This window comes from Magnolia sinica, chromosome 16 (genome assembly GCF_029962835.1).
Source record: "Magnolia sinica isolate HGM2019 chromosome 16, MsV1, whole genome shotgun sequence".
Classification (NCBI taxonomy): Eukaryota; Viridiplantae; Streptophyta; class Magnoliopsida; order Magnoliales; family Magnoliaceae; genus Magnolia; species Magnolia sinica.
Window position 1 is genome coordinate 47,096,328 of NC_080588.1, and position 19,914 is coordinate 47,116,241.

General features: G+C 38.4%; 1 non-coding gene across 1 annotated transcript; it reads left to right on the top strand.

Annotated features, from left to right (window-relative positions):
- The first annotated feature begins 17,841 nt into the window (after window positions 1-17,841).
- Window positions 17,842-17,948, top strand: LOC131229993 (small nucleolar RNA R71). The gene has a single exon (XR_009163724.1). It is a non-coding gene; the product is annotated as a small nucleolar RNA R71 (small nucleolar RNA).
- The last annotated feature ends 1,966 nt before the right edge of the window (window positions 17,949-19,914 follow it).

Genomic DNA, 19,914 nt, shown 5'->3' on the forward strand with positions numbered 1-19,914 from the left:
CTGACTTGGTACCAAGTCTAGCATGTCTGACCCGATTCGAGTCCAGGTCTGGCATGGACTAACCCGGACCGAGTCTGACCTGGTCACATGGGCCAAGTTGACCCTTCTTTTTTCTTTTTTTTTTCTTTTCTTTTCAAGAGAGAGAGAGAGGGAGAGAGAGATTAATTTTTTTTTTACACACACACACACACTATCCGAACCAATCCGACTTGAGACAGCATCGCATTGGATTTTGGGTCGAGTTGGGTTAATGGGTGACCTGAACCCGACTCAATTTGAGTTCAAATCATGCAAAGTCTACTCGGTTCGGATTGACCCACTCACTCAAGTCACTCAAGTCGAATCGACTCGAATGAGTCATGTCTGCCGAGTCCACTCGTTCCGTGCCCAGCTCTACGGGCTATTAATTAGATGATTAAAAATATCTATCAACCAGTCTCATCTTTTATGGTAACCCATGAACATTGTGTTGGAGTAGGGGCTCATGTCAATCAAGTCATGAATGCTATTTTCCATGCATTGACTGTTATGACTGTGTACCCTTGGGGCACCGTGGATTTGAGGGGATTTCAAATCCCCTGCGTTGTTTGGCACCATAAAGTGATTTGGCACCATAAAGTGATTGGGGTTTCAAATTCCTTCAATCACCGGGTTTCAAATCCAAGGTAAGACCTTAGATTATATCTAAAAATCATTCCCACAATTGCATGTGTAACATGTGTATTACTAGGCAATTAATCCATTGGACACATGGTCCACTAATGATATCCTAAAATAATTAGATTATCAATTACATCACTATAATTGCTTTAATACGATGATCAGCACCGTCCAAACATTGTCTATGTAAATCAACAGTTAAAAATCGTTGGTTAGTAACTCGGATGTGATCTTGTGCTTGTGGCCCATCCTAGACCTGGAATTTCATCATTATTTTTTTTTTGGCAAAGTATATATTTCAGCGGGCTTATTACAACCATTGTGTCAAAAATTACATAAGTTCACTAATTAGAGATATTAAAGTTGATTAAGTAATTAAATTCAAACCCCATAAACATACTATGAATAACTACTTTTGAATTAAAGTTGATTCTCATGCCAAACACAATAAGAAGATTTCGAATCCAGGGGGTTTCAAATCCACGCTTCCAGACATGCCCTCATGGCATAAAGTCCACATCTTCAACGGTTCCAATCATAAATCATATTATGTATATTTTGATGTATGCGAAGACCCATTCCGGCTAGTCGACATAACCCAACTTAGGTTGTTTAGCGCTGGTTTGAGGATTTTCATTGCATCCCGGCCCAACCCTAAAGTTCGGGTTGACCACACCCAAGTTGTACATCTGGGCATTGTGCCAAATCTTCTTCTCCTCAATTTCTTAGTTCGAGAATTAGAATTACGAATATTTTGAATTTATATTGGAAGACTCACTAAAAACAAGATATTTTAAAATTAATATTATTAATTATAAATATTTTAAAATTGTATATGTATGTATGTATGTATGTAGTGGATAATTTGAATATTTCAATAAATTTTTCCTTAAGCAATGAATTACAAAAGAAAAAAAAATTAAAATTACCGAGCTTCGATAATATTATGATGTATCATTAAGTTCATTTATCATGAAAGTATCGTGAGATATTCAAAATCTCAGCAAAATTTGTAACAAAGAAAGTAAAATTGGAGGACTGACCCAGTGTGCATCAGCAACGTTGTAAATGTTTTGGTCAATCTGGCCCATCCAATTGTTGACCAAATGGTCAAAACTACAATGACCGGTTGTCTCCTATCACATAGTGGTAAATCTGGTTCTCGGCAATTTCTCGGCAAGGAAATTTCTCCAAAGATTCTGAGATATTAGTCTAACGATGTTAATCAGAAAATCTCGTTGGAAATAAAATATTAAACTATTTTATTATAAATTAATAAATAGCTTTAAAATTTAAAATATAGGAAAATTTTAATAAATTTGAACTTTTAAAATTTCGAGACAAGTGTCACGAAAAATTAAAATCTGCCAAGATTTTGAAAATACCCTGATATTCTCACGATAATATCATTTTTATGAATTTTTCAAAAGAACCGTCCGATTTTCAAAATCTCAACAACATTTGTCAACGTGCCTGATCAACGGTGCTCTAAACTCTTCCTGACCGTTCAAAAAATGGGTGATGGATTGGATGGCTATGAAGTTCCAATCGGCATCATATTTGAGTTAATAGTGATCCAAGATGTGGGCCCCTAATTGACGGTCCACATCAATTGCCCCGATCAAGTGTTGCTATGGTTGACTACATAAGCTAAATTTTAATCTACGCACACTGGATCTCCTTCCCCGTGGAAGTGTCCCCAGTGCATGCCATGCTTGAGCGAGTTCCTTTTTATTAAAATATATTATTATTATTATTGTTATTATTATTAACTAAGATGGGAGAAAACTTACAGCGTTTCCTGTGTGCATGACATCCCACCCGTCCAATAGGTTGTCTGCAAAATGAATATCACCATGTGCAAAAATCAGCCACAATCACTGATTTTGTGGATCACACTTTTTTGTTATTTATCAATGGTTATTCATTATTTTCTATAATACCACCCACTTAATGAATGTCTAGGGCTGATTTTTGAACAATGATTATTATGGTGGGGTCAATTTATTGGAAGGGTTGGATGTTGCGCATATATAATAGATTGTAAGTTATTGGGGTCAACCCCAAGTGTAGGGTCGCGATGTAGTAATAATTTCGGTGAGACTGAGGTCGAATCCACATGGACTAATCTTGTATGTTTCTGACAATAATTAGAACTAAAGCTAGAAGAAGATCTAAATTAAAAATCTGTAATAAATGGAGTAATTGTGAATATTGTAGATTAAAACTTGTGAATTTAAAGGTGGGAACTAGGGTGCCAATGATCCACTTGTAGTTATCAAGACACTACCTTACTTGATTCAAGAGACACAATTGGAATCAAAGTCATATCTTATCCAGTTGGAAGAAGAGATGATCAAATCTCTGAACTTTCATTGAATCAGTCTCAAGAGATAAGAATTGTGAAGAATTGGAGGGGATTTCTTCACTCAACTATGCCCAGGAGACTATGGCAAACAACATGATTTACCAATCCCATAACCTCAAATAAGAAAAGAAAGTGTTTAAAGCTATCACACCGTCTATTGTAATTTGAGTCACAACAAACTATAGAAAATTGAAAATATCCTTAAAATTAACTAGAAATCAATGAAAGTCAATATAAACATGAATCAAAGCAAAGTAAACATTCCAATCACGCTACGAGCTTCACCTCTTAGTTGTAGCTAAGAGGTTTAGTTAACCATAGAGATGATTAAATAAAAATCTCTTAAGGAAAACATAAAAACAAACTAAGGAAAAAGAAGAAAACTTTTGGCGGCGTCTCTCCACTCTTTTGCTCCACTCCTTAAACCTTAGAAGATGCTTTGGAGCATCTTTGAAACTCTTATTTATAGTTGGGGAACTCCAACTTTCGCACCGAGTGGAAAAGTTCGGAAATCGCATCAAATTTATGCAGTCCGCGCAAAATCTACGTAATCTCCGACTAGTCAAACCAGAGCTCGGACTAGTCGAAGGACAAGTTCGACTAGTCGAGAGTAATCTTCGACTAGTCGAATTTCGCACAAATTTAAAAGATAATGTTGCTAGAATTCGAGCCGAATTTTCTCTGGCTAGTTGAATTTCACTTGAATTTTTAGGATTTCTTTTCTTCACTTCAAGTCTTCAATTCTATTCATTCTTCACTTGGTTTCCTAGGATCTTTGGCATGTAAATTCTTCAATATTGATCTCATAAGATCCATCCCTTGCCTTGGTGATTCTTGAGCATCAAATTCATGTTTTTAACATTCTTTTCAATCTAAACTCTCAAATTCACCTTGCAACACAAACATATATAAAATATACCATTAAATATTATCATGTTCATAAAACCAAGATAGAAATAGGGGAGAATATGCAATATTTCACACTCAACACACTCCCCAACTAGTATTTTGCTAGTCCCGAGTAAAACATGTGTAAAGTGAACCTCAATTCTCAATGTTTAAACCTTTTTAAGAAAACAATCTTTTATACAACTGAGTATGAATGAGTGGAATTAAGATGAGAAAGTGGGACTTTGAAAACCTAAAGCTGAATCATATAAGCAGTCAATCAAATAAGTTCTTTATCAATTTCTTCAGAGCATAAGTTCCTATAGCATGCTTTTCAATGTGCTCAGTGAAAATCAAATTACTTCCCATCCGAATATTATCATTTCAAAACGTTAGTCATGTTCATCGTATCAAGAGTAGTTAAAAACTCAAGTGCCAATTCTGAACTTATCCCCTTCTCTTTCTTTTTTCAGTTTTTGATTTTATATCGACGGTCATTTTTTTTTTAATTATTCATTCTTTTCAGAAATTTTCATTCTTTTTCAAACTTTTTCCAGTCTTTTCCTCATATATGACCTTTTTGTCGATCTCACTGTTTTTTAACTGGTTCTTTTCATCTTTTAAGGTGTATAAAATTATCCAGACTGAATTCTCAACATCGATTAATGATTTACATATTAACCATTAGAAATTCTAATGTAATCACAGAAAGAAAATTGAATGTGTCTTGTGATTTAGATCAGTTATATATTCAAAACTTCCTCTTAATCAATTGAGTGCAAGAACTTAGGTGATGGTATACTTGGTTGATCAAACTCCAACAATTCAAAGTTCAATCTCAATCTTATCATAATCAAAACATTCTTAAGTGCACAAACTATCGTCTTCCAAATAGGCTTTGAATTTGAAAAATTGAAAATTACCAAAATTTTTGCTCAAAAACTAAGAAAATACTGATTAGTTTACCTAATCTACACCCCCAACCTAAAATCTACATTGTACTCAATGTAAAAGATATAAGCATGCAATATAAATGAGACAATAAAAATAATGGATAAGTGATGGAAAAGTAGTACCTAAAGAAGGCGAATTGTAGTACTTCCAAAATTCTCAATGTGAAGATGGGTTAGTACAACGACTAAACATTGAAAGCAAACTATCTTAATCATAAATCATATGAAAGCAATAAACCTAACTATACCTCCATCAGACTAGGAGGTAAATCCTAATATACATGATCAGTCAAAGGTATGGACATGTCCTCTTAATCAAATTTCTCAACAAATGGCTTGAGACGATGTTCATTTACTTTGATAATATTGTTATTCGTTGGATTCTTTATCTTGATGGCTCCATGTGGATAGACATTAGTAATAGTGAAAGGGCCGGTCTAACGAGATTTGAGTTTATCCAGAAAAAGGTGTAATTGAGAATTGTACAGGATGAATTTTTGACCGGTTAAGAATGATTTCCAAAGGATGTTCCTATCATGGAACACCTTCATTTTGTCCTTATAAATTCTCGAGTTCTCATAAGTGTCATTTCAGATTTCCTCGAGTTCATTTAACTAAAGTTTGCACAGTGAGTCAGTGTTGTCCAAGTTAAAGTTTAGATTTTTGATAGCCCAGTAAGCTTCATGTTTCAACTCTACAGGCAAGTGGCAAGCTTTCCTATAGACGAATCTAAAGGGAGACATTCCAATGAGGGTCTTAAACGCTGTACGTGTAACGCCCTGAAAATCGGGGGTCGAGTAGAAGTCCAACTCCCGAGTTCCAACGCATCACTTATGCAACATATTTAATGATGATTAAATGTTGTCTGTATTAGTGCATAAAATATGAATAAGATTAAGCCAAATCAGCAAAACATAATCCAGGGACAGTTGTAATACGCAAGCGGAAGACTGACTCAAATCTGTATAACTTTATAAATCAGTATAGGTCCCCAAAGTATGTATGCATTGCCAGGTCAATAATTATATGTATTGTTTCAAAATACAAAATGTAAAAAATGTAATAGTCCACTACAAGTATAACCCTGAAGCCTTGTCGATCAGAACGGTCTATGTAAACCCGCCTGAATACTGCATATATGAGAAAGCATCCTCATCGTATGCAAAGTCCGTCTCTGCCTCATTAGTCGGGTCTCCATCTGCAACTAAGACAGAGTCTGGTTGGTGTTTAAAACACCGTCCCGTAACGTGGGAGTGAGTGATCAACTCAGTGGAACAATAAAGCAAAGGTTAACATATTCTTAATTTAGTCAAGTAGTAATGATAAAACAATACAATCAAACATCCCTAGGAACTCTGATTAATGCAAGAATGGTATGTATAAATGATGCATGCCCTCGCCTGCACTCCCTCTGCGATCTTCATCTAACAGTCGCGCTTGTCAGTCACTTCCTCAGTGCTCTGCCCAACGCCAAACGACACATGCAGTGCAGTGCATGAACGTGATTACCAAGTTCTTATTAGTCCTTTTCATACAACAGGATTGGGAAGCTAAGGTACCTCCCTTATATCAATTCCCAAACGATGATCCATTCTAGGGTCGTCAATCCTAGTAAATCTCATACGATGTTACGGTTCTAGGTCGCTATAAGGGACTCGTCACCTTATCAGTGTAGGCCTAGTTTGTACTCTTGTTGCTACGGAAAGGCTCCTCGCCTCTACGTAGTCTTAGCGTACGCTCGAGGTCACTACAAAGGGCTCGTCACCTTATCAGTGTAAGCCGATAGCTCAAATACAGTGTCTTATACCATCGTATTCAGCTCACGAGGCTGTGTTGCTTACTGGACACTACGGGGAGGGTCGTCACCCCAGCGTAGGCCGACAGCTCGACCACGGTGTCCCATACCATCATGCCCGGCTCATAAGTCTTAGCAGATCGAGGTACCAAGGTTAAAGGGATTTTCACTGGTGAGTTTGGTACCTTAGATTCAAGCAGTAGCGTCCATACATGGTGAACATACATCGGGTCAATCGGGTTACTTGATGAGCTCGACTAGTACAAGCGCACCTCGAGTTGATCGACATGAAGGGCGTAAGCGCTCCGTGTGGCCTAACCACTGCCGACAACCAAAGTACGACTCGGGTTCATCGAACGCGTCTTGTGTGGCGAAAACAACCTCAGCCACCTAATCGGGATTGTTACCGATTGCTTGGACTAAGTCATAGTCCCAATCACACTCAGTTGCAGTTTATATATCACATATGATATGCATAGCAGCATTACACAACAGTTTAACTATTTCAAGCATTTAAGCATTTCATGAAACACATAGTACACATGTTATCTTACTTACGTATTACTTCCATAAATCGCATAGTAGGAAGACAGGTTACATGAAGGAAACTATAGTTATAGAGAAGGGGATTGAGAATTCTATCTCAACACCCTCATTTCAAACATTTAAACAAGCATTTCCTCATACAAGCATTTCATCAAACACTTACACTACACATATCACATACATAGATTAATTTACTTAAAACGTATATTATAGCAAATCCTTTGACATAGGAGTTGCAACACATACGATGATCATGAATTACCAAACATCCATCATAACAGGTACTAATCATAATTTCATATTCATTCAGACATTTCAACAAACACTTAGTCTACACACTTCAACATACATGACGTATGTTGGTTATAACAGGTGTTAGGGCAAACCCTTTCACCACGGAGTTGTCACATATACAACAATCATATATCCACGATGGATAATCATGGCAAGCGTGAATCCAAATTCCATACTCATTCAATCATATCAACAAACACAAGAATGTACTATATTCGACATAGTTCATATATATGTGTAAAGTGCGGGAAACATCGTGTCTAAGCGTGTGATAGCAATTCAAGTCAGTCATAAATCATTAACTGACATTGAAAGCCTTGAAAACCATAACCTAAACATTTATAGTCCACACCTTATACCGGTAAACGCGTAACGGATTCATTTTAGACACTTAGCCTTTGTCAACGGCACCACAATAACCTATAACAGGGAATAGGTTAACTAATTCATCTATTACACTAATCAAAAATCCTAAAATAAGTTAGGGTTAGGTTTTCTTACCCAAGTAAAGAGTCGGAATCGCCAAAATAGTGATGTAGAAGTGGTAGCTAAACCTGAGGAGCAATGGGATTGAATCCCAGGAGGAATCTCCAACTCACTCTCTCACTCTCTCTCTTTCCATTCCTTTTCCTCTACTCTCTTTCTTAGGGTTTTAGAATTCATATAAAATATGAGAGAGAGAGAGAGTTTAAGGCCCTTATATAGGCCCAGAACTGATGGGAATGGTCCCAAGGCCAAGATATACTTAAGTTATATCCAAAGGGCATCTGTTTCAGCCCGTCGGAGCACTTCTGGTGGCCCCTTTTCCACATGCGGTCGGACTTAAGCTCCCTAACATTGGATCTAGGTCAAATTGAGTTTTCACTCCGACCGGGTTTGCAGATCGACCGTGGTAGACCAGTTTCAGTTCAATGGTCACGGTCACTCGATCAGGGCCACAAGTACATGGCCATGTATGGGACATTTTTCCTGATCCAAGGGTGTATTTGGGTCAGATTCTGATGATCTGAATCCTTATATTTGGCCCGCAAGCAACACAACTCAAATTACTGAAATTCGGATTTCATTTCTAAAGATATTCATATTTCTCATACACTTTGCTCCGGGCTCAAGTTGTGCATTTTTAGACACAATTAAGACTTGATTTCCGAGGAGGTTGTCAAGTCTAGTAATGCGGTCATAACTGTATAGTTTTATGGTCATCGGACTTTCGACGTGTAGTCTAGGTCCGATACGGAGTTTCGGTGTGCTCCCGAGAGCAATTGAATTTAGGGATGGATTCTAGATTTCAGGGTAATGTAGCGTCAATGATACTGCACGGATTGGGTCTTGCAGATCATATTTAAAGTGATTAGTACTAATTTCACAAGAACTCTAGTTTATCACTTGCTGATATTAACCTAATTTCTAAAGGTTTTGGTCCTGGGTGATTTCTGCCTGAGGTGGTACTCGGGTCCTTGTATGGATTTTTTCGAGACGTTACAATATGGTATGCTCATAAAGCATCAGTCAAATAGATTGACCAATCCTTGCGGTCAGGGTTAATAATCTTTTTCAGTATTTGTTTAATTTTCCTGTTAGAAATCTCAACTTGTCTGCTTGTTTGCGGGTGGTATGAAATACTCACTTTATGAGAGATGTTGTATTTCTTCATTAAATTCTCAAATGGCCTATTATAAAGTATGAACCTCCATCACTAATGATGGTTCGAGGAGTTCCAAATTGGGAAATGATGTTTTCTTTTAGGAATCGAATAACTGTACAATGGTCATTGTTCCGACATGGAATTGCTTCGACCCATTTAGTGACATAATCTACTACTAGCAGAATGTATAAATTCCCAAAGGATTGGGAGAATGTCCCCATGAAATCGATGCCCTAACAATCAAATGCTTTAATTATTAAAATGGGATTTAGCGGGCATTATATTTCGACAGGACAATGCTCCCAATTTCTAACAATGCTCACAAGCCTTGCAAAACTCATGAGTGTCCTTAAATATAGTAGGCCAGTAAAAGCCGCATTGCGGAATTTTGGCCGTGGTCTTGTTAGCGGAAAAGTGACCACCACAGGCCTGGGAGTGACAAAAGGAGATGATACTTTGGTGTTCATTTTCTGGTACACATCTACTTAGAATTTAGTCTGAATAGTATTTGAACAAATATAGATCATCCTAGAAGAATTGACGCACCTCGATGAAAAATTTTCTTTTATCTTGCGCAGTCTAATGTATTAGCGTGAAACCTGTAGCAAGATAATTTTCAATATCAGCAAACCAAGGTAGTTGGGAGAGTTTGAACAATTGTTTGTCAGGGAACATGTCATTTATAGGTGTCGTCTTAAGTGGATCGGGGAGATCGAGTCTCAAGAGATGGTCAGCCACTATGTTCTCTACTCCCCTTTTGTCTTTTATTTCTAAATCAAATTCCTGAAGTAGAAGGATCCATCTTATTAAGCGGGGCTTAGTATCATTCTTAGAAAGAAGATATTTCAGCGCTGTATGATTAGTGTAGATGATGATCTTGGATGCGATCAAATAGGACCTAAATTTGTCCAAAGCGAACACTACGGCTAAGAGTTCCTTTTCCGTAGTAGGGTAGTTCATTTGGGTAGAGTTTAGAGTTCTACTTGCATAATGAATAATGTAGGGCTTCTTCTCTTCTCTTTGGCCTAACACTACCTCAATAGCATAGTCGGATGTGTCGCACATGATCTCAAAAGGGATGCTCCAATCGGGTGGCTACATGATAAGTGCGATAGTTAACATGCCCTTGAGCTTAGTAAAAGCTTCCTAACATTGTTCAGTCCACTCGTATGGTACATCTTTTGAAGTAGATTACATAAAGGATGAGAGAGGTGACTAAAGTCCTTTATGAATCGTTTGTAGAATCCGATGTGTCATAGGAAGCATCGCACGTTGCGTATGCTTTTGGGAGGTGGTAGGTTGGAGATAAGATCGATTTTGGCCTTGTCCGCCTTAATTCTCTTGGATGAAATTATATGTCCAAAAATAATTCCCTTGGGAACCATGAAATAACATTTCTCCTAATTCAAAACCAAATTCTTCTCCTCATATCGCTTCAACACACATTTAAGATTTTTTAAGTACTCATTGAAGGATGGACCAAAAACAAAGAAGTCGTCCATGAAGACCTTTAAATATTCCCCTACCATGTCAGAAAAAATACTCAATATGCATCGCTGAAATATGGCAGAGACATTACACAGTCCAAATGGCATTTTTCGATAAGAAAATGTGTCATAGGGACATGTGAACGTTGTCTTCTCTTGATCTTCAAGGGCTATCTCTATTTGATTATAGCCCGAATATCCGACAAGGAAGCAGTAATAAGAATGACCAGCTAGCCTTTCCAAGATTTGGTCAATGAAGGGCAAGGGGAAGTAGTCCTTCCTCGTGACGATATTTAATTTTTTGTAGTCAATGCACATTCTCCAACCAGTAATAACTCTAGTTGGCACGAGTTCATTATTGGCATTGACTACTATGATGATTCCGAATTTCTTAGGAACCACCTAAGTTGGACTTACCCATTAACTATCAGATATAGGGTATATAATGCCCACATCCAAGAATTTAAGTACCTCTCCTCAAGATGAATGCGGTGAGTACAAATCAAAGGATCGATTCCCTTGAGATCCGTAATCGACCATCCAAGGGCTCCTTTATGTTCAATGAGAGTAGCGATAAGCATGTTCTCCTGCTTTTGCTCAAGGTGAGAAGAAATCACCACCAGTTATATCTCATCTTGACCTAAGTAAACGTATTTAAGATCAACGGGCAAAGGTTTTAGGTCAAGCTTCGGTGCTTTGAGGCTAGACGGTAGAGGCATTATGTCAGTTTGGGGCAATTTCTCAAATTGTGGCCTCCATTAGTTAACTTCAAGTATCGGTATAGTATCGAGCATGACATCCATCTCCCTAATCATATTATCATCCAAATTTGGGGAGTGTGTCAAGCATGTCTCTAGATGGTCAGATTATAAGGTCATCAGAGCTTTACCTTCCACGAAAGAGTCCATCATATTAATGTCGTAGGCCTCGTCATCATCCTCTGTCTGTCTGCTCATGTTAAAGAAGATATTGAGCTCTAACGTCATATTTCTAAAAGACAAATTCATGATCCCGTTCTTACCATTGATGATAGCGTTGGATGTAGCAAGGAACGGGCGGCCAAGTATGAAAGGAATTTGAGTGCTCATATTTGCGATGGGTTGAGTATTTAGGATGATAAAATCTATTGGATAGTAGAATTTATCAACTTGGACCAATACATCCTCAATCATTCCTCTTGGTACACGAACTGAGCGATTAGCAAGTTGTAATGTGGTCCGAGTGGGTTTTAATTCACCTAAACCCAGTGTTTGTAGATCGAGTAATGGATCAGATTCCCAATTCAAGAAGTGCATTATCAATTTGGTGATTCCCAATTATACAAGTGATAGTTGGGCTAATAGGATCTTTATATTTTTGTGGCACATTTTGCTTGAGGATGACACTCACTTTTTCTGTTAGGAAAATTTTCTTTTTGATACTTTGTCGCCTACTTTGTCGCCTCTTTGTTGTGCATAAGTCTTTTAGAAATTTCACATATGAAGTGTAACGCCCTGAGTTTTCAGAACCCAAGTATATGACTCGTTTTCCAAAAACCCGAGTGTTAACTTCTAAAGATAGTCAAATTCAGATATATTTTTTTCTTTTTCTTTCAGAGTTAGCAGTTTAGTGAAAGATGGACTAATCAAACATAAAGGAAAATTTGCAGTATATTTAGAACATATGAGCGACTGCCCATAATGACTTATATAAACTAATGTCTCTATAATAGCAAATATAAGAATTACATGATTTACATAAGGAAAATAATAAAATGCATATAAACTTGATCCGCAAGATCTCGCAACTTCTCCTAGCAAATACAGCCGTACATCCCTGATAATTGTACCTTGCACTTTATCACCCCGGACATGAGTGTCTTTTAAGTCACCTGTGCTACCGATACGGTTATATATTTGATGGATGAGTGGCCAACTCAGTGTGAATTCCCCTCAAGATTACACACCGCCGCCTTATTAAAGCATAGTTAAAAAAATAATGAAACGTTCCAAAATAAACATGATGCAGTCTTATTTAAAATGCATGGATGCATGAATGGACATCGACCTAGGGATACTCATCCAGTCGAACTTGGGCTCGTCACTCATGCATAAGAGCGGTCACTAGCATAGCATATCTCATACAATATAGTAACCATGTTATCATGTAAGTCGATAGTTGATGGTTTGAGAGCTAGTGAAACAATACCCCACTAAACCTAAGGGCACGTGCTACAACATCCAGAATTAGCCACCCGTTATTGCCAATATGCTATGAATACATAATTAGCCAAACCATTATTATTCCAATTACAATCAGCCGGTTTGAGTAACTCAATGGTCACTACGGGGGGCTCGTCACCCAGCGTAGGCCGATAGCTCGGGCATAGTTTTCCATGACCACCATCCCTGGCTCATGAGGTTCTCCTATCTTAGGATGTTTAATGGATGCCCATCGACCAGTGGCCAATCAAATTTAATAGGTAGGGATTACCATCGCATGGTTATAAGCTATTGAAGGCATGCAAGACAATCATCAAAACATGAGACAGATGTTAAATCGCAATGGTAAAAGGGTGCTTGGAATATTAAATCGAGGCGGCAAAGGGATCAGGTAAGATTAAATCAGAGCGGTTAAAGCGGTTATTCCTAAGCCACTCAAGCCGTATGACTTATGGATGGTAAATCCTACATTAATGTTTCATATCCCATGTAACTTCCAAATTGAGGGCCCATTCCTTACCACACTCTATCTTGTTACATCCTAAGTATGAGTTCACATACACAAGAGGGCTTACCCACTAGTAAGTGTAGTGAATATATATCCATAGTGACTTACAACAATTCATGTAAAAGCATATACCTATAGCATGACAGACATATGTTAAGCATAATAATCACAATAGGTCATGATGTGAACTATCGATTATAATGGGAGTTATCATGTAAGTAACTATCGCATGCAATCATGGTCCACAACTATCAACTATAAATCAGATATCAATCATGTCTTAAGAATTCATAACTAGTGTAAGAAGTCGCATGCTATGAAATAACAATTAAGATTCTTAATAAATACTATTACTAAAACTAATTTGGAAATGGAAAGCTTAAGGGGAAGGATCTTAATTATGCTACCTAGTGGACTTTCACCTACCATCCAACTTAAGGTTTGGATTACTTATTTTTAGGGTTTTGATGTAGAACTAGGTTTTCATCCTAGAGTTTAGTCCTAGACTTAGATTATAGGATTTTAATTGTAGTTGGTATACAATAAATTTCAATGTTAATTTAATAATTAGAAAATAAATATTATCCCTAGTGTTATAATTAATATTAGCTAACATAGTAATAATAATCATTATGATGATAATAATTACTATGATTTACTACTAAGGATAATATTAAAGAGAGTTAAATGAAATACTACTATTTGATAATTACAATCTTTGTTTATAACATAGGTAGTTATAGCATAAATAATTTACTAATGTCTAATCATATATAATATTAGCAATCCCGATAATAAGTGTGGTAACCATTATTAACATATCAAAACAAGTCTAGCTTGGCAAGAAAATGTTGTCTCACCTACGTTGACTTTGTTCGACCCACAAGCTTGATTTGCTCCCAACTTGAGTAGCTCAACTCGCCCCCAACTTGAGTAGCTCAACTCGGCGAGTTTCAGCTGAGTTGACTCGGCAGTGCGTATTGACTCTGACTCCTCTTCTTTCCTTTCTTTCTTTCTCTTTTCTTTCTCTCACTCACTCTCTCCTTTCTCATGATCTAACAGGGTTTGGGCTTGATCCAGAGTCGGATCCAACCCAGCTGAGTTGACTTGGCTAGACAAAGCCCCATTGCTCCTCCTTGCTTTCTCCCTTCTTCCCTCTTCTACTTCTTCCTTTTGCCAACACGTCCAGCTGACCTGGAGCAGGCCCAACTCGGTCTGGACTCAGCAGCAGCCCATGCATGGGTCCAGTGACTCGGTCGGACTGAGTCGGTGCGACGGACGACACCCACTCTCCTTCTTCTCTCCTTATTTCTATTTTTCTTCTTCCTCACTTTCCTGGGATAACCTAGATCGAATCAGGCTCGACACGACTCAAACAACGTTGACTCGGTGTGACACAAGGTCAGATAGCAGCCCCGACTCAGTCAACTTGACCCAACAACTTGGTTCGGTTCTAGCAGGTGCAGCCATGCACCCCTTCTTTCACCCTTCTACTTCTTTTCTACTCTTGGAAAGTCCAGAGGTGGCTGAACTCATCACAGGCGCGGCCCAACTCAGCGGACTCGGCCCAACTCGGCCTGAGCTTGGGCAGGAGTGCGGCACGACCTGCTCCCTCTTCTTTCTTCTTCTTCCATTTTCTTTCTCTATTTTCCTTCTCTTTCTTCCTGTGAACCATGGCCAGCAAGAGCAGCTCCCATGCATCCAAATCTCGCCCCGATAGCTCGGTGCGACTTTGAAACAACAAGGTGCAGACGCTGTTGTGGCTTGAACTATTGTTTCCCTTCAATGGTTGGGCCATGATGGAGTCCTAGTGTTTAGGATGAACTCAGATGGCTTTCCTGGTGGACGAAATAGAGCTGGAAGCCGCGGTTCACTTAACCATTCTTCGACGAGGAAGATGGCCAAGCTCCAATGGTAGATTCGAGACGAGGCTTCGTTTCTTCGTTCTGCTTCGTATGGATGACTTCTATTGATCCCACAATGCTTTCAGACCATCAATTTCGAAGCTCTAGTTGCACCTCCTTGGTGGTTCAAACGAGAGAAGGTTTCGGGCATTTTTTGGTGAGTCGTCACAGGAGGCTGAGAAGAGGCGCAACTGTTCGAATTTTTCTCCTTTTTATATCACAACCTAGCTCTCCTGCACCGTTGGATGAATAATGAATGGCTAGGATTTGGTTTTCTTTGCAACAGCTCCAAATACAGCTAGTAAGACCATAACCGGCCAAGGTTTTGGTTTTCTATGGACGAAAACCCTATCCCATGTGAAGAGCCATTGGATGGCTGGGATTAACCTTAATGAATGGCCAAGATTTGAGGATGAGGGGCGCACGCGGATTGCCAAGCTGGCAGCGGCAAGGTAGTTTCCCATTTTTGGAAAGCATTTGTGCTTTCAGGTCCTGTTTGGGTCAAAAATTGTGTGCATGCACACGCATTAAATCATGCGAAACTTATCAGGTTTTGGTCACACGTGGGTCCTCTACCAAATGGATGGTTTAGATCTCCTATTTGGATGATCATGGCGGGCCATGTACATCGCAAATGGATGTCATCCGTTTGAACTGGCGCTCGGGCTCAAATTTGTAAAGAGAGAGAGGAGTTTCCTCTTCGGGATAGCCCAGTCAAATGCTCTTTGACCGGCGTGGTACATTGCAAGTGCACACCCACTGCGGTGCACATACATCAGATGTGGGGTCCATAATGGTGTTTATGGGAAATCCACTTCGTTCATTAGCTTTAGAGGTCCCATCCATGGCCTCTTACCAGAAAATCAGGCAGATCTAAAGTTTAGGTGGGCCATACTTTAAAATCTCATGCTTTAATTGCTGGTCTTCGTTGACCTGACGATGGTATGTGGTCCAATCATGAAATCAACACCATTCATATAACTGGTGGGCCACTATCTATTTTAAATTGGTGTTATATTAATCAGATGGGTCACACAACATTTATTCTTGGAGTTCAAACTATGGTTTCCATCCATCCGACAGTCTGATCGAATCCAAAGCAGACCATTAGTGATCTTTGGAGTTTGATATTGACAGTGGACGATTTAATGTATCTATTAAGGTGATTTATATGGATGGATCGCCCAAATATTGGTTGTAAGCCTAAGGAATGGTGAACCTAGTGACTTAAGTCTTGAAAGTGATTTTTCACAGCTTAATCAATCTAACAAGACGTCGTCTGACGGTTTACCCCAATTAGGTTCCTAGGATTAAGCTTCATGAGGTTCGACGCAGTTCTCTAGGTAATGTGATGGTCTACCTTGAATTTCTTTGGTAAGATGGTCCATCTTGAAAGACGACAGCTAAATGGCTCAATCTGCGGGTGAAGATTACACACGATAATTAGGTCTAAGTTAGAGTGTGTGAATGTTCCCAAAATTTGGGTTTGCGTTCGTACTAAATCAGGTCCTCACGGTAATGCCTGAGTACTGAAAGTAAAGGGTGTTACATGAAGGGATTTGTTTCACAGCATTCAAAAGAGGGATGTTAACTTTCACTTGTTTCAACACCTCTAGAATATCCTGTGAGTTGGCTAGAGGTTTTGGTGCAATCAACCACTAGGGGAATGGAGCAATTGGCTTGCTTTAAGGTTCCAGTTCTAACCCACGTGGAGTAATGCCAGGTCTATCATTAATGTCTTCTTTTGGGTCCTTAGACTTTTCAGCCCTCACTGGAATAGTTTTGTCAATTATTTTTCCACTCCTAAGAGTGGTGATAGACTTGGCTTGCTCTATTTGATTTGAAGAGCTTGAGTCACTAATTTCGTATTGCGGTTTAGGATTGGGGAGAGTTTGAGCTGAAAGGATCCCTTTCTCCATAACCGCAATGCGTGAGTCTATCTTTTGTATAACCTTTGTAAGTTCTTATAAGGCTTGGATAGTACTTTGTTGGATGAGCTCTTGAGTTTGTGTGGGATTTTGAACTGATTCCTCTTGAGGTTTCCCTTGATTCAAGAATTGGTTAGGGATTCCTTGAGGAGTAGCAATTTGTCCATTCTTCCAACTGAAGTTTGGATGATTTCTCCAACTCGAATTGTATGTGTTTGAAGTGGGTCCTTTAAAAGGCCTTTGGTAGTTGTTCACGGCATTCGATTGCTCATTTGATATTTCTTGAAAAGCAGGTATTGTTGGACAATTTTCAGTTGTATGAACGTTGCAAGCGCAAATACCGCAAATAACTTCCTTAGCCTTATCCTTCTTGAGTTCCATGGCCTCAATTTTTCTTGTGGGATTAACCACTTTAACATTGATAACATCTTCCTCTTTCAATATATATATTCTGCCCCTCTCTTTTGATTGAGTAGTCTTAGAAGAGGTGTTAGGTCTTAATGAGATGTCCCATGATTGTGCGTTATCAACGAGTTTTTCAAAGTAATCCCTCACATCATCAACATCTTTGTTCATGAATTCCCCATTGCACATTGTCTCGACCAATTGGCCCATAGAAGATGTCAGTCCATCGTAGAAAAAGTTTGTTATGCGCCACATTTCAAAGCCATGTTGTGGGCAGGAACTAACAAGATCCTTGAACCTCTCCCAACATTGAAAGAATGTCTCATCTTCCTTTTGGGTGAAGTTCATGATTGACTTTCTGATGGTGTTCGTCTTATGGTATGGGAAGAATTTCTTTATGAACTCCCTTGTCATGTCATTCCATCTACTAATGGATCGTGGTTATAGTGAATGCAACCACATCTTAACCTTTTCTTTTAAGGAGAAGGGAAAGAGTTTCATCTTGATCGTGTCCTCAGACGCATTAGGAAAGTATAAAGCGGCTATTATCTCATCAAACTCTTTCATGTGCAGATATGGGCTTTCAAATTCAAGTCCATGGAACTTTGGAAGGAGTTGAATCACCCCTGGCTTAATATCTATATTTCCTGTATTTTCTGGAAAAACTATACAGGAAGGTGTACTCACTCCCGCCGGTTGTAACAAATCTCGTAAAGTATGAGGCGGGAGTGCATTGTGCAACTTATTCTCATCCTGAATTTTCTCAACTGGAGGTTGAGGTTGATTTATAGCCATCACTTCTATCGACTCTAAGGATCTTAAGTGGTGTCTAATTCGGTGATGGATAGGCAGCCCTTCGACTAATCCTCCTTCACTTAAGAGATGTCGAGTGTTGTCACGAACCCACTTGGGTATGAAACACTCGCAACCTTTAAGTAATTAAACTTAAACCTAAGAAATAAAACTAGGAAAACTAAAATAAATAAGAGATCTAAAAAAAAGAGAGAATTAAAAAGAGGTTACTAGATTGGAGATTGCTATGTTAGAATCCTACAAAATAAAAAACCAAGTTAGATTCTAAAAACAAGTTCAGAAAAATCCTAAACTAGAAACAAAACAAAAAGTTAATCCTAATCTTAACCTAATTCTAATACTAATTAAATCCAGAAAAACACAGCCATAGTCCCTGACAACAACGCTAAAAACTTGTTCACTACGCCAAATGTAGGGTCGCGATGTAGTAATAATCTCGGTAAGATTGAGGTCAAATTCACAAGGACTAATCTTGTACGTTTCCGAAAGTAATTAGAACTAGAGCTAGAAGAAGATCTAAATTATAAATTTGGAATAAAGGGAGTAATTGTGAATATTGTAGATTGAAACTTGTGAATTTAAAGGTGGGAACTAGGGTGTCAAGGATCCACTTGTTGTTGTCAAGATGCTATCTTACTTGTTCAAAAGACACAACTGGAATCAGAGTCATATCTTATCCAGTTGGAAGAAGAAATAATCAAATCTCTAAACTTTCATTGAATTAGTCTCATGAAATGAGACTTATGAAGATTTGGAAAGGATTCTGTCACCCAACCATGCCCAGGAGACCATGACAAATAGAAAGATTTACCAATCCCACAATCTCAAATAAGAAAGAAGATATTCAAAGCTATCGCAGCGTTTATTGTAATTTGAGTCACAACAAACCAAAGAAAACTGAAAATATTCCTTAAAATCAACTAAAAATCAATGAAATTAAATATAAACATGAATCAAAGCAAAGTAAACATCCTAATCATGCTACAAGCTTCACCTCTTAGCCCTATCTAAGAGGTTTAGTTAACCATATACATGATTAAACAAAAATCTCTTAAGGAAAGCATAAAAACAAACTAAGGAAGAAGAAGAAAACTCTTGGCGATGGCTCTCCACTCTTTTGCTCCACTCCTTAAACCCTATAAGATGCTTTGGAGCATCCTAAGAACTCCAATTTAGAGTTGGAGAACTCCGAAAATCGCATCAAATTTACGCAGTCCGCGCAAAATCTATGTAATCTCCGACTAGTCAAACCAGAGCTCGGTCTAGTCGAAGGACAAGTTCAACTAGTTAAGAGTAATCTTTGACTAGTCGAATTTCACGTAAATCTAAAAGATAATGTTGTTGGAGTTCAAGCCAAATTTTCTCGGGCTAGTCAAATTTCACTTGAATTTTTAGGATTCCTTTTCTTCACTTCAAGTCTTCGATTCTCTTCATTCCTCACTTGGTTTCTTAGAATCTTTGGCATATGAATTCTTCAATCTTGATCTTGTAAGATCCATCCCTTACCTTAGTGATTCTT